The 14,921-nt window shown below is 39.2% G+C and overlaps 1 protein-coding gene and 1 non-coding gene across 4 annotated transcripts in view; both read left to right on the top strand.

Annotated features, from left to right (window-relative positions):
* SHISA5 (shisa family member 5) overlaps positions 1–14,921 on the top strand; it is a 43,685-nt gene that overhangs the window by 12,440 nt on the left and 16,324 nt on the right. The gene's annotated exons all lie outside the window — the stretch shown is intronic.
* Positions 10,998–11,061, top strand: LOC126064461 (U7 small nuclear RNA). Its single transcript, XR_007514533.1, has one exon. It is a non-coding gene; the product is annotated as a U7 small nuclear RNA (small nuclear RNA).

The raw sequence follows: 14,921 nt of genomic DNA, 5'->3' as shown, positions 1-14,921 counted from the left end.
CTGTTTATGCCTTGTATTAGGGCTCCTAGGGTTGTCCCAATTTTTTCTTCCATGATCTTTATCGTTTTAGTCTTTATGTTTAGGTCTTTGATCCACTTGGAGTTAGTTTTTGTGCATGGTGTAAGGTATGGGTCCTGTTTCATTTTTTTGCAAATGAATATCCAGTTATGCCAGCACCATTTGTTAAAAAGGTTTTCTTTTCCCCAATTAATTGACACTGGTCCTTTGTCAAATATCAGCTGCTCATACGTGGATGGATCTATGTCTGGGTTCTCAATTCTGTTCCATTGGTCTATGTGCCTGTTGTTGTACCAGTACCAGGCTGTTTTGACTACTGTGGCTGTATGATAGGTTCTGAAATCAGGTAAAGTGAGGCCTCCCACTTTCTTCTTCTTTTTCAGTAGTGCTTTGCTTATCCGGGGCTTCTTTCCCTTCCATATGAAATTGGTGATTTGTTTCTCTATCCCGTTAAAATATGACATTGGAATTTGGATCAGAAGTGTGTTAAATGTATAGATGGCTTTTGGTAGAATAGACATTTTTACTATGTTAAGTCTTCCTATCCATGAGCAAGGTATGTTTTTCTACTTAAGTATGTCCTTTTGAATTTCTTGTAGTAGAGCTTTGTAGTTTTCTTTGTATAGGTCTTTTACATCCTTGGTAAGATTTATTCCTAAGTATCTTATCTTCTTGGGGGCTACTGTGAATGGTATTGATTTGGTGATTTCCTCTTCGGTGTTCTTTTTGTTGATGTAGAGGAATCTAAGTGATTTTTGTATGTTTATTTTATAACCTGAGACTCTTCCAAACTCTTCTATTAGTTTCAGTAGTTTTCTGGAGAATTCCTTAGGGTTTTCTGTGTATATAATCATGTCATCTGCAAATAGTGATAACTTTACTTCTTCCTTGCCAATCCGGATACCTTTTATTTCTTTGTCTAGCCTAATTGCCCTGGCTAGGACTTCCAGCACGATGTTGAATAAGAGTGGTGATAAAGGGCATCCTTGTCTGGTTCCCGTTCTCAAGGGAAATGCTTTCAGGTTCTCTCCATTTAGAGTGATATTGGCTGTTGGCTTTGCATAAATACCCTTTATTATGTTGAGGAATTTTCCTTCAATTCCTATTTTGGTAAGAGTTTTTATCATAAATGGGTGTTGGACTTTGTCAAATGCCTTTTCTGCATCAATTGATAAGATCATGTGGTTTTTGTCTTTTGTTTTATTTATGTGATGGATTACTTTAATGGTTTTTCTGATATTAAACCAGCCTTGCATACCTGGTATAAATCCCACTTGATCGTGGTGAATTATTTTTTTTATATGTTGTTGGATTCTATTGGCTAGAATTTTGTCGAGGATTTTTGCATCAATGTTCATGAGGGATATAGGTCTATAATTTTCTTTTTTTGTAATGTCTTTACCTGGTTTTGGTATCAGGGAGATGATGGCTTCATAGAATGAGTTGGGTAGTATTCCGTCATTTTCTATGCTTTGGAATACCTTCAGAAGTAGTGGTGTTAACTCTTCTCTGAAAGTTTTGTAGAACTCTGCAGTGAAGCCGTCCGGGCCAGGGCTTTTTTTTGTTGGGAGTTTTTTGATTACCGTTTCAATCTCCTTTTTTGTTATGGGTCTATTTAGTTGTTCTACTTCTGAATGTGTTAGTTTAGGTAGGTAGTGTTTTTCCAGGAATTCATCCATTTCTTCTCGGTTTTCAAATTTGTTAGAGTACAATTTTTCATAATAATCTGAAATGATTCTTTTAATTTCATTTGGTTCTGTTGTGATGTGGTCCTTCTCGTTTCTTATTCGAGTTATTTGTTTCCTTTCGTGTATTTCTTTAGTCAGTCTAGCCAATGGTTTATCAGTTTTGTTAATTTTTTCAAAGAACCAGCTTTTGGCTTTGTTAATTCTTTCAATTGTTTTTCTGTTCTCTAATTCATTTAGTTCAGCTCTAATTTTTATTATTTGTTTTCTTCTGGTGCCTGATGGATTCTTTTGTTGCTCAGTTTCTATTTGTTCAAGTTGTAGGGACAGTTCTCTGATTTTGGCTCTTTCTTCTTTTTGTATGTGTGCATTTATCGATATAAATTGGCCTCTGAGCACTGCTTTTGCTGTGTCCCAGAGGTTTTGATAGGAAGTATTTTCATTCTCGTTGCTTTCTAAGAATTTCCTTATTCCCTCCTTGATGTCTTCTATAACCCAGTCTTTTTTCAGGAGGGTATTGTTCATTTTCCAAGTATTTGATTTCTTTTCCCTAGTTTTTCTGTTATTGATCTCTAGTTTTATTGCCTTGTGGTCTGAGAAGATGCTTTGTAATATTTCGATGTTTTGGACTCTGCGAAGGTTTGTTTTATGACCTAATATGTGGTCTATTCTAGAGAATGTTCCATGTGCGCTAGAAAAAAAAGTATATTTTGCAGCAGTTGGGTGGAGAGTTCTGTATAAGTCAATGAGGTCAAGTTGGTTGATCGTTGTAATTAGATCTTCTGTGTCTCTATTGAGCTTCTTACTGGATGTCCTGTCCTTCTCCGAAAGTGGTCTGTTGAAGTCTCCCACTATAATTGTGGAGGTGTCTATCTCACTTTTCAATTCTGTTAAAATTTGATTTATGTATCTTGCAGCCCTGTCATTGGGTGCATAAATATTTAATATGGTTATGTCTTCCTGATCAATTGTCCCTTTTATCATTATATAGTGTCCTTCTTTATCCTTTGTGGTGGATTTAAGTCTAAAGTCTATTTTGTCAGAAATTAATATTGCTACTCCTCTTCTTTTTTGCTTGTTGTTTGCTTGATGTATTTTTTTCCATCCTTTGAGTTTTAGTTTGTTTGTGTCTCTAAGTCTAAGGTGTGTCTCTTGTAGGCAGCATATAGATGGATAGTGTTTCTTTATCCAGTCCGTGACTCTCTGTCTCTTTATTGGTGCATTTAGTCCATTTACATTCAGCGTAATTATAGATAAATAAGTTTTTAGTGCTGTAATTTTGATGCCTTTTCATGTGTGTTGTTGACAATTTCATTTTTCCACCTACTTTTTTGTGCTGAGGCGTTTTTCTTAGTAAATTGTGAGATCCTCATTTTCATAGTGTTTGACTTTATGTTAGTTGAGTCGTTACGTTTTTCTTGGCTTTTATCTTGAGTTATAGAGTTGTTATACCTCTTTGTGGTTACCTTATTATTTCCCCCTATTTTTCTAAGTAAAAACCTAACTTGTATTGTTCTATATCGCCTTGTATCACTCTCCGTATGGCAGTTCAATGCCTCCTGTATTTAGACCCTCTTTTTGATTATTGTGATCTTTTACCTATTGACTTCCATGATTCCCTGTTATGTGTATTTTTTTTTTTAATTAATCTTAATTTGTTTGTTTTTGTGCTTTCCCTATTTGAGTTGATATCAGGACGTTCTGTTTTGTGACCTTGTGTTGTGCTGATATCTGATATTATTGGTTCTCTGACCAAACAATATCCTTTAGTATTTCTTGTAGCTTTGGTTTGGTTTTTGCAAATTCTCTAAACTTGTGTTTATCTGTAAATATCTTAATTTCGCCTTCATATTTCAGAGAGAGTTTTGCTGGATATATGATCCTTGGCTGGCAGTTTTTCTCCTTCAGTGTTCTGTATATGTCGTCCCATTCCCTTCTTGCCTACATGGTTTCTGCTGAGTAGTCTGAACTTATTCTTATTGATTCTCCCTTGAAGGAAACCATTCTTTTCTCCCTGGCTGCTTTTAAAATTTTCTGTTTATCTTTGGTTTTGGTGAGTTTGATGATAATATGTCTTGGTGTTTTTCTTTTTGGATCAATCTTAAATGGGGTTCGATGAGCATCTTGGATAGATACCCTTTCGTCTTTCATGATGTCAGGGAAGTTTTCTGTCAGGAGTTCTTCAACTATTTTCTCTGTGTTTTCTGTCCCCCCTCCCAGTTCTGGGACTCCAATCACCTGCAGGTTATCCTTCTTGATAGAGTCCCACATGATTTTTAGGGTTTCTTCATTTTTTTAAATTCTTTTATCCGATTTTTTTTTCAGCTATGTTGGTGTTGATTCTCTGGTCCTCCCGATGTCCCAGTCTGCATTCTAATTGCTCGAGTCTGCTCCTCTGACTTCCTATTGCGTTGTCTAATTCTGTAATTTTATTGTTAATCTTTTGGATTTCTACATGCTGTCTCTCTATGGATTCTTGCAACTTATTAATTTTTCCACTATGTTCTTGAATAATCTTTTTGAGTTCTTCAACTCTTTTATCAGTGTGTTCCTTGGCTTTTTCTGCAGTTTGCCTTATTTCATTTGTGATGTCTTGAAGCATTCTGTAAATTAGTTTTTTATATTCTGTATCTGATAATTCCGGGATTCTATCTTCATTTGGGAAAGATTTTGATTCTTTTGTTTGGGGGGTTGGAGAAGCTGTCATGGTCTGCTTCTTTAAGTGGTTTGATATGGATTGTTGTCTCCAAGCCATCACTGGGAAACTAGTTTTTCCAGAAAATCCGCTAAAAAAAAAATGCAGTCAGATCCCTATCAGTGTTCTCCCTCTGGCTCAGGCTATTCGGATGTTAATGAAGCCGCCTGGGGAGGGTGGGGGAGGGAACAGAGAGATAGGGTAGTAGCACCTCAGAATATAGCCAGAGTTGCTTGTCTTGCTTGGAATGACTATTATATCTGAGATTCCCGCGGGCGCGTCACCTATGTGTGCTGGCTGTGTGGAGATTGCCCCCGGGGGGTCTGGCCCGCTGGAGTCAAGGTCAGATCCTCCGCTTCCAGCCCCACGCCCAGCGTCAAGGCTCCCCTACTGGGACGGTGCACTCTCGACTCCAAAATCAGTCGCTGCCTCCCGGGGACTTCTTGTCCCTCCAGCCGCGTTGCCGTGCCGCCCCCGATAACCAGTTGGGCCGCCTCCCGGGGTTAGTTCAGATGGGTGGAGCAGCTCCCTGTGCTTGTGCCGTGACCGAGTGTCCCGGCTGGGACGCTGTTCTCCCCACTCCAATACCAGTCGCTGCCTCCTGGGGACTTCTCCTACCGGCTGCGTCCCACGCCGCCCACGTGACCCAACTGGGCCCCCTCCCGGGGTTAGTTCAGGGGGGTGGAGGAGCTCTCCGTGTTTATGCCGTACCTGCGTCCAGTCCAATTCCTGGCGGGATGGTTCCCTGGCCGGGACGCTGCTCTCCCCGTTCCAAGACCAGTCACTGCCTCCCGGGGACTTCTTCTACCGGCTGCGTCCCACGCCGCCCACGGAACCGGCTGGTCCCCCTCCTGGGGTTAGTTGAGGGGGGTGGAGCAGCTCTCTGTGCTTGTGCCGTACCTGACTGGTACGCTGGCTCCAGGCTCTGAAAACAATCGCTGCTTCCCCGTATTAGTTCGTTCTCTGTCTCTAAATCTGTGTTTGTTGTTCAGGGTTCGTAGATTGTTATGTATGTGATCGATTCACTTGTTTTTCCGTGTCTTTGTTGTAAGAGGGATCCGAGTTAGCGTCTGCCTAGTCCGCCATCTTGGCTCCCCCAGTGACATTAATTAAATTCACCATGTTGTGCAGCCATCACCACTATTCATTTTTAATTTGTTTTCATCACTCTTGTCAGAAACTCAGTACATCTTAAGCAGTAACCCCCTTTTCCCCTTTCCAGCCGTCCTTGGTAAGCACTAATAAACTTTGGTCTCTACATTTGCCTATTCTAGTTATTTCATATAAGTGAGATCACACAATACTTGTCCTTTTGTGACTCACTTATTTTACTCAGCATATTTTCAAGGTTCATTCATATTATAGCATGTTTCAGAAGTTCATTTTTCTTTGAGACTGAATAGTATTCTATGCATATAGCATATTTTGTTTCTCCATCAATCTGTTGATGGACACTTGGGTTGTTTTCACCTTTTGGCTATTTTGAATAATACTGCAGTGAACATTGGTGTACAACTATCTGTTTCAGTCCCTGCTTTCAGTTCTTTCAGATGTATATCTAGGAGTGTGTCATGGATTGAATTGGTCCCCCAAAAATGTGTGTATCAGTTTGGCTGGGCCATGATTTCCAGTATCGTGTGGTTGTCCTCCATTTTGTGATCGTAATTTTGTGTTAAAGAGGATTAGGGTGGGATCGTAACACCTTTACCCAGGTCATGGAAACCCTGGTGGCATAGTGCTTCAGTGCTATGGCTGCAAACCAAAAGACCAGCAGTTCAGATCCACCAGGCGGTCCTTGGAAACTCTATGGGGCAGTTCGACTTTGTCCTATAGGGTCGCAATGAGTCCGAATCGACTCAGCAGCAATGGGTTTGGTTTTGGTTTACCCAGGTCACATTTCTGATCCAGTGCAAAGGGAGTTTCCCTGGGGTGTGGCCTGCACCACCTTTTATCTGTCAAGAGATAAAAAGGAAAGGGGCGCAAGCAGATTGTTGGGGACCTCATTCCACCAAGAAAGCAGCACCAGGAGCAGAGCGTGTCCTTTGGACCTGGGGTCCCTGCGCCTGAGAAGCTCGTCGACCAGGGGAAGATTGATGACAAGGAATCTTCTTCCGGAGCTGACAGAGAAACCGTCCTCTGGAGCTGAGACCCTGAATTTGGACTTGTAACCTATTAGACTGTGAGAGAATAAATTTCTCTTTGTTAAAGCCATCTACTTGTGGTGTTTCTGTTATAGCAGCCCTAGATGACTAAGACAGAGTGGAACTGTTAGGTCATTTGGTAATTCAATGTTTACCTTTTGAGGAACTACCACACTTTTTTCTACAGTGACCGTACCATTTTATGTTCCCACCAGCAATGGATGAGTGTTCCAGTTTCTCCACATTCTCATATTCTCACCAACACTTCTTATTTTTCGTTTTTCTAATACTAGCCATCAGCCCTAGTGGATGTGAAATGGTATCTCATTGTGGTTTTGATTTGCATTTCCCTAATAATTAATGATGTTGAGCATATGTGTTTATTGGCCATTTATATGTCTTCTTTGATAAAATGTCTATTCAAGTCCTTTGCCCATTTTTTGATTGGGCTGTTTGTTAGCTGATCTTCTTTCTAGATACTCTGTCCATTATTGAAAGTGGTGTATTAAAGTCTCCAACTATTACTGTAGAATTTGCTAACTCTCACTTCAGTTCTGTGTTTGCTTGATATATTTTGGGGCTCTGACGTTAGGTGTCTGTATAGTTATTGTCGTATCTCCTTGATGAATTGATCCTTTTATTATTATATAGGGCCCTTCTTTGTCTCTTGTAACAGATTTTGATTTAAAGTCTGCCTTGTCTGATACGGAAACCAAAAGGTCGGCAGTTTGAATCCACCAGGCGCTCCTTGGAAACCCTATGGGGCAGTTCTGTTCTGTCCTGCAGGTTCACTGTGAGTCAGAATTGACTCCACAGCATAGGGTTTAGTTTCTGGTTTGTCTGATATCAAAATCGTTACTCAGCTCTCTTTAGGTTACTATTTACATGGAATATTTTCCTGTCATTTTACTTTCAAGTAATTTATGTCTTTGGGTCTCATATAGACAGTATATAGATGGATTATTATTATTTTTTTAAGGCATTCTGCCACCCTGTGCCTTTTGATTGGAGAGTTTAATCTGTTTACGTTTAATTTGCCAATATGGAAGGACTTCTGCTATTTGCTTTTTTTTATATGTCATACCTTTTTTGTTTCTCATTTCCTCCAATACTGCTATCACTTGTGTTTAATTTTTTGTAGCATACTATTTTGATTCCTGCCTCCTTTCCTTTTGTGTGTGTTTTTAAGATATTTTCTATTTTGATTTCCAGAAGATTACATTTAACATCTTAACACCCTACTTTAAATTGATTGCCAACTTAACTTCAGTAACAAACAAAACTATTCTGCTCCTCCTTTCCTTTATGTTGTTGCTATTAAAATTTACGTCTTTATACCTCATGTGCTCAATAACATGAATTTATTATTATATTTTATATATTTATCTTTTTGAATAATGTAGGATATAACTACTAGAGTTAAAAACCCAAAATACCATAAAACTGGCTCTTATGAAAACTACAGTGAGATACCATCTCACCCCAAGACTAGCACTAATCCAAAAAACACAAAATAATAAATGTTGGAGATGTTATGGAGAGACTAGAACACTTATACACTGCTGGAGGGAATGTAAAATGGTACAACCACTTTGGAAATTGATCTGGCGCTTCCTTAAAAAGCTAGAAATAGAAGTACCACATGATCCAGCAGTCCCACTCCTTGGAATATATCCTAGAGAAGTAAGAGCCATCACACGAATACGTATACGCACACCATGTTTATTGCAGCACTGTTCACAATAGTAGAAAGATGGAAGCAATCTAGGTGCCCATCAATCGATAAATGGATAAACAAATTATGGTACGTGTATACAATGGAATACTGTACAACAGGAAAGAACAATGATGAATCCACGAAACATCTCAACATGGATGAACCTGGAAGGCATTATGTCACAAAAGGACAAATATTGTATGAGACCACTATTATAAGAACTCAAGAAAAGGTTTAAACACAGAAGAAAACATTCTTTGATGGTTACAAGGGAGGGAGGGAGGGAGAAAGGAATTCACTAACTAGTTAGTAGACAAGAATCATCTTATGTGAAGGGAAGGACAATATACAATTCAGGAAAGTCAGCACAACTGGCCTAAACAGAAAGCTAAGAAGTTTCCTGAACACAACCAAACACAGGGACCAGAGTATCAGGAGCTGGGGTCTGGGAACCATGGTTTCTGGAGACGTCTAGGTCAATTGGCATAACAAACATTATTAAAATGTACCACATTCCACTTTGGTGAGTGGTGTCCAGGGTCTTAAAAGCTTGAGAGCAGCCATCTACAATGCATCAATTGGTCCCAACCCACTTGGAGCAAAGGAGAATGAAGACCACCAAAGACTCAAGGAAAATATTAGCCCAAGAGACAAAAGGGCCACATAAACCAGAGACTCCATCATCCTGAGACCAGAAGAACTAGATGGTGCCTGACTACCACCAGTGACTGCTGTGACAGGGAACATGACAGAGAGTCCCTGACAAAGCAGGAGAAGAGTGTGGTGCAGAACTCAAATTCATGTGAAAAGACCAGCCGTAATGGTCTGACTGAGACTGGAGGACCCCTTGAAGCTATGGTCCCTGGATGCTCTGTTAACCCAGAACTAAAACCATTCCTGATTATTCCCAAAGCCAACATAAAATAATACTCGTGAAGAGTATGGTTCTTAGTTCAGGCAGATATATGAGGCCAAATGGGTGGCTTCTGTCCAGAGGCAGGATGAGAAGGCAGGAAGGGACAGGAGCTGGATGGATGGACACGGGAAACTGGGGTGGAAAGGGGGAGTGTGGTGTCACATTATAGGGATTGCAACTAGTGTAACATAACAATATGTGTATAAATTTTTGTATGAGAAATTCACTTGAGCTGTAAACTTTCACCTAAAGCACAATAAAAAAATAAGCAAACAAACTGCCTCTTATAATTTGCCAATGAGATCTTTACTGGAGATCTTTTTTTTTCTATCTGTGTCTGTGAGTTATTGTCTAGTGTCCTTTCAGTTCTCTCTGAAGAACTCCCTTTAGCATTTCTTGTAGGGCAGATCTAAAAACCCAAAAATCCAGTGCTGTCGAGTTGATTCCGACTCATAGCAACCCTATAGGACAAGGGCAGATCTAGTCATCATAAACTCCCTCAGCTTTTGTTTATCTAGGAATGTCTTAATTTTGTCCGCATTCTTGAAAGACAATTTTTTCAAATGTAGAATTGTTGATTGATATATTTTTTTTTTTTTCAGCACTTTATATATTTCATCCCATTGCGTTCTGGCCTCCAAGGTTTCTGTGTGGAAATTGGCACTTAATCTTATTGAGGATCCCTTGTATGTGACAATTTGCTTCTTACTTGCTGCTTTCAGGATTTTCTCTTTATCTTTTGTTTTCGAGAGTTTGATTATACACTGTCTTGGTGTGAATCTCTTTGGATTTATGCTACTTGGAGTTTGTTGAGCTTTTTGCCTGTGTAGATTCATGTCCTTCATAAAATTTGGGTATTTTAATGCCATTATGTCATCAAATATTCTGTCTCTTTCTCATCTCCTTTTGGGATTCCCATGATGTATATGTTTGCTTGCTTGATGGTGTCTCGTAATTCCATTAGACTTTGCTCGCTTTTCATCAGTTTTTTTCTTTTTGCTCTTCATATGCAATAATTTCAAATGTCTTATCCACTAGTTTGCTGATTCTTCTGCCAGTTCAGATCTGCTGTTGCACACCTCCATTTAACTTTTCATTTCAGTCATTGTATTTTTCATCTCCAGTAACTGTTTTTTTTAATAGTGTCTATTTCTATATTTTTTATTTTGCTTCATGTATCATTTTCCTGATTTTCTTTAGTTCTTTGAGAATGTTTAATACTGTTGTCTTAAATTCATCTTCTTTGTCCTTTATCTGGGCTTTGGTAGAGATGAGTTCTCTCACTTTGTCTTGTTCTTTTGAATGGGCTATCATTTGCTGTTTCTTTGTATGTCTTATGATGTTTTGTTGAAACTGAGATGTTAGACTATTATGATGAGTTTTTCGTGAGCATGCATGTTAGTATTTCAGTTTCCTGTATACGTGGTGTTTTCGAAAGCACTAATTTCTGCAAGAAACTATCACCCTGGGTTCTCCTTCAGTTCTTAGGAGTTTATTGTCTGCTTCAGTTTCACCATTTAGTCCCAGGCAATTGAGGGCACTCACAGCCTTTAGCTGTTGCTTGCAACTCCCTCCCTCACCCTGTTTGAGTGCTGAGTCAGTCCAAATTGAGGCTTCAGTCCTTCAGACAGCCCCAGACAGATCAAAACAGATACACTGAATAGTCTACCAACAAAGTGTGCCCTGCTCACTCCAGGGCCAGAAATTGGGCCCCCTATCTGAGAGCATGAACTGCGGTTTGCTGCTGTGGCCACTGCCAAGCCAGGAGGAGTGGGTGGAGACAGTAGAGAGAAAAAAAGTTTTCCTACCATTTAAAAAGGAGCCCTAGTGCTATAGCTCTTTTAGAATGTGTCTAGCAGGTTTTCCAATTTTTTCCAAAAGACGCCCCCCATAAAAAAATTAATAAAAATAAAAAGGAGCCGTAGTAGCAAATAGTTAAGCACTCGAATGCTAACTGAAAGGTTGGTGTTTCAAACCCACCAGCTGCTCCATGGGAGAAAAGACATGGCGACTTACTCCCATAACGATTGTTGTTGTTTGGTGCCACAGAGTCAGTACCGACTCATAGTGACCCTGTGTACAACAGAACAAATCACTGCCCGGTCCTGCAGCATACTTAGCATCATTGTTGTGCTTAAGCCCATTGTTGCAGCCACTGTGTCAATCCATCTTGTTGAGGGCGTTCCTCTTTTTCGCTGACCCTCTACTTACAAAGCATGATGTCCTTCTCCAGGGTCTGATCCCTCTTGATAACATGTCCAAAGCATGTGAGATGTAGTCACGCCATCCTTGCTTCTAAGGAGCATTCTGGTTGTACTTCTTTCAAAACAGATTCGTTCATTCTTTTGGCAGTCCACGATATATTCAGTACTCTTCGCCAACACCTTAATTCAAAGGCATCAATTCTTCTTTGGTCGTCCTTATTCATTGTCCAGCTTTTGCATGCATATGAGGCGATTGAAAACACCATGGCTTTGGTCAGGCGCACCTTAGTCTTCAGGGTGAGACCTCTGCTTTTTAACATTTTAAAGAGGTCTTTTGTAGCAGATTTGCCCAGTGAAAATCTGCAAGAAATCATTTGATTTCTTGACTGCTGCTTCCATGGGTATTGATTGTGGATCCAAGTAAAATGAAACCCTTGAAAACTTCAATCTTTTCTCCCTTTATCAGAAGTTATTTATTGGTGCAGTTGTGAGGATTTTTGTTTTATTTATGTTGAGGCGTAATCCATAAAGATTACAGCCTAGGAATCCTATGGGACAGTTGTACTCTGTCCTGTTGGGTTGCTATGAGTGGAATCGACTCATTGGCACATAATAACAAATGGTTTAAAAGTCATTTTTTTCTTATTTCAGCACAGTTAGTTGCAGCCCTCTGCATTCTTGTCAGAGTTCTTACAGAGTTGAGTTTACAGATTTCTAGCTACTTTCCTTGTTGATCGTGTGGGGGAGTTGGGATCATGGACCTCCTCATGCCGCCATCTTTCTGTAAGTCTCTTGACTCTCCTAAGTTTCTTTTTATTTATGCTGATATGGATTTGTTGAGCCTTCTTATTAGTTCCGGAAAGTTTCCAGGCATTACCTTTTTAGATATTGCCTCTTCCCCATTCTTCTCCTTTCCTTCTGGAACTCTGATTGGACGCATGCTGCATCTTCTAACTCAAGTGTTAATGTCTCTTAGCTTCTCACATATTTTCAACTCTGTGCTGCATTTGCAAACCCTGGTGGCATGGTGGTTAAGTGCTACGGCTGTTAACCAAGAGGTCGGCAGTTTGAATCCGCCAGGCGCTCCTTGGAAACTCTATGGGGCAGTTCTACTCTGTCCTATAGGGTTGCTATGAGTCAGAATCGACTCGACGGCAGTGGGTTTTTAGTGGGTGCTGCATTCTGAATAATGTCTTCTCACCTCTCAGTTCACTTAATTCTTTCTTCAGCTGTGTCTAATCTCTTAAACCCATCCTCTAAGGTTGTTATTTTTACTATGTTGTGAAATGTAACTCACATACAAAAGTGCACAAAAATACATGTACATTTCACTTAAATAACAATAAAAATTAAAAAAAATGTACAACTGAGTAATTTTTCACAAAGCAAATACTTGCATAAACACCACGCAAGACACAGAATATTACTAGCACCTCAGAAGCTCCATTGAGCCCACGTCCAATCACTGCCCCTTCTCCTACCCCTCAAAAAAGGTAACTATTATTCTTTTATATAATCTTGCTTTTCTTTAGAGTTGTAATACTAAAGCATACATCCCTAAACACTATATTTTAGTTTTGCCTTTTTTGGCTTTTTAAAAAGCTTTCTTAAGTTGATATATATCATATATACATAAAAGTACACAAATTTTAGGTATATAATTCAATGAATTATCACAAAGTAAACACACCTAAGTAACCACTGTCCATTCAAGTCATGAAATAGCCCCAGAAGCCCTCTATGTCCCCTCCCAATCGACACTCTTTAACTATAACTGACCACGCCTTCACTTTTTGTATATATGCCTGTTTTTTTATCTAGCTTCTTTCATTCAACCTTTATAACATTCATCTGTATTTTATGTAATAGTTGTCGACTTTCCTTTTTAAAGAATATTTTCTCTGGTTATACATTTCTAGGTTGGCAATTATTAACTTCTTTCAGCACTTTAAAGGTTTCATTCCATTATCTGGCACCCATTGTTTCTGTTGAGAAATAAACTGCCAGTCTCATTATTGTTCCTTTGAAAGTAACTGGGGAACCCTGGTGGCGCTGGGCTTAAGCGCTTGTTTACTAACTGAAAGGTTGGCAGTTCGAACCCACCAGCTGCTCCGCGGGAAAAAGAAGTGGCAGTTTGCTTTTGAGAAGATTGCAGTTTTGGCAGCCGTTCGGGGCAGTTCTGCTCTGTCCTGTAGGGTCACTATGAGTTGGAGTAGACTCGATGACAAAGTAACATGTCTTTTCATTGACTACTTTTAAGATTTTCTTTTTGTATTTGCTTTTCAGGTGTTTTACTATGATGTGCCCAGGCATGGTTTTCTTTGTATGTATGCTCCGTAGGGTTCATGAATCCTAATTATTGAATCATTGATTTGTTGCTTTTCATCAGTTTTGGAAACTTTACAGCCATTATCTCTTTAAGTATTGCTTCTGGGCCATTCTCTTGTTCCTCTCCTTTTAGGACCTTTTGTAAACTGTATACCTTATGTTGCCTACTCTCTTCTGTATTTACCTCCTTTTTTGTCTCTAGGATTCATTCTAGATATATTTGTTTGGATCCGTCCTCCAGTTCATTAGTTATCTCTTCAACTGTGTCTAATCTTCTGTTAAATCAACCTATTTAATTCCTAATTTGTTATTTTATTTTTCAGATCTAAAATCTTTGTCTGTTTCTTCTCCGTATTTCAACTTCTCTGAATTGTTTAATGTTTTCTGTAATATCCTTGAAAAGTATGTATATTATTATTGTCATGCCCGATACCTCCAATATTTGAAGCACCTGTAGATGTTTCTGTTGTAAGGTGTTTCTGTTGTTTTCTATTCACATTGTTTAGTCTGCAGTATTCCTGATAATTTTGTGTGTGTGTGTGTGCGCGCACAGAGAGACACAGAACAGAAAACATTATTTTAACCATTTTAAAGTATACTAAATTCAATGGCGTTAAGTACATTGACAGTGTTGTCAATTATCACCACCATCTGGTTTCAGAACTTTTTTATCACCCCAAACAGAAATCTTGTACCCATTAAGCTGTCACTCCCCATTTACCCTTCACCCCTCTCGCAGTCCCTGGCAACCACTAATCTGCTTTCTGTCTCTATGGGTTTCCCTGCTCTGGATATTTTATATAAGTGGAATTATACAATATGTGGCTTTTTGTGTCTGGCTTCTTTTACTTAGCATAATGTTTTCAAGGTTCATCCATGTTATAGCATATGTCAGCACTTCATTCCTTTGTTGTTGTAGTAAAATATACATAATATAAAGTTTACTATTTTAACTAAGTGTACAATTCAGTGGCATTAAGTGCTTTCACAATGTGGTATAACCATCATTAATATCAATTTCAGATCTTTTTTTATTATCCCAAACAGAAACTCTACGTCCGTTGAACAATAACTCCCTGTAACCCCCTACTCTAGTCCACTAATCTGCTTTCTGTCGCTATGAATTTGCCTGTTCTGCATACCTCATTGTTATGGTTTGAATTGTGTCCCCCCAAAATATGTGCAGTAAATCTTTGTTATGTTAATGAGGCCATATC

The sequence above is a fragment of the Elephas maximus genome, chromosome 20, assembly GCF_024166365.1.
Source record: "Elephas maximus indicus isolate mEleMax1 chromosome 20, mEleMax1 primary haplotype, whole genome shotgun sequence".
Taxonomy (NCBI): domain Eukaryota; kingdom Metazoa; phylum Chordata; class Mammalia; order Proboscidea; family Elephantidae; genus Elephas; species Elephas maximus.
This window is presented reverse-complemented; position numbering and strand designations above follow the sequence as displayed.